Source organism: Empidonax traillii, unplaced genomic scaffold, assembly GCF_003031625.1.
Source record: "Empidonax traillii isolate 1590-97213 ecotype Southwest subspecies unplaced genomic scaffold, ASM303162v1 scaffold227:size730986, whole genome shotgun sequence".
In the NCBI taxonomy this organism is placed as follows: domain Eukaryota; kingdom Metazoa; phylum Chordata; class Aves; order Passeriformes; family Tyrannidae; genus Empidonax; species Empidonax traillii.
The window spans coordinates 359,774-361,103 of NW_020955420.1; positions in this window are offsets into that span (position 1 = coordinate 359,774).

Below are 1,330 nucleotides of genomic sequence, written 5' to 3' on the forward strand. Positions count from 1 at the left end.
GCTGTCTACGTGGCTTTTGGTACAACAGAGTATTACACAAAATAAGGAGTATAAGGCAGACTGTTGCATTGGAAACACGCATAAGTTTTTTTTTCAGGTCAAATATTTAACAGGGCTGGGTTCTTCTCGTTTACACTGCATTAACCAGGAATAGCTCAGTCTAATTTCAGTATTTCAAAACTCAAAGAACTAAAAAAAAAAAGATATTACCTGTTTATAGGTCACTTAGAAGCTTGTGCTTCTGTGCAGGAAATGTATAAGAGGACAACAGACCTGAAAATGTCCCTTGGGACAGATGTACATTTGTTTTCCCCAAACCCCTCTTATACTACTCTGTACATATTTTTCTAAAATTAGTCCCCTATTTCAATGTTTTAATTTTTATTTCCCCTGCTTATTATTTCCAAAAATTACATTTCCATTTTGTTCTGGAATAAGAATGATGTGCCTGTCAGAGTACTGGTGTCCATTATTGTTTTACATTAGGGAAATAAAATGCTTATCTGAGACTACTCAGAGAGAGTTATTGGAAGAGCTTGGAGTCGAACTTCGGCTCTATGCTTCTGCCATTACACCCTGCTGACTTCAATAGCATTTCTTGAAACTAAGGAGTTAAAATTCTTGTTCTTGAAAAATAGTGAAGAGACAGGCTGACCTCAGACTACTGCCTTTGTAGACAAATGTCACTTAATCTCTGCAGTCTCAGTTTATTCTGCTTTAAGGCTGAATTATAATGTAATTAACACATGTATTTATGTTTATGTGTCTTTTTGATGAGACAAAGCACAAAATTACTCTCAAGAACTATCAGATGGCAGTGGGGGAACCCAAGTTCTCTTTTCATTCCTCCAGACAGAGGGCCTGAGTTGCTAAAATGCTTCTGGGCTTATATTCAGCCTGGTCTAACATATCTATGACAATGAGCAGGAACTGCACTCTCCTGTGGGAAGGCCTGCTTGGAGGCAGCAATGTATTGGCCTGGTGTGTGAAAGATTTCTTAGCCTATGAAATATATCCCACATGGTGGAACAAATTTGATCAAGCTTAACGTGATCTAGTGGTTCCCCCAAATCTATTTCCTTTTCTTCCTTTATCTCCCGTCTCCTCTGTACACCCAGTTGTTTTTCTACAATATGATCCTGCCACTTATAGGTACAGAGGGCAAGAAAACCACTCCTACTCCTGCAGCAGCATCCTACTTCAGCCAGCCTGCTTAACTCACTGAACTGCAGAGAACCATCCCCTGCTTTCTGCTGGGCTGGTTTCATGCCGCTTTCAAGCTTTTGCACCCAGATTATTTTAGGTCAAAAGAACACAGTAAGAACCAAAG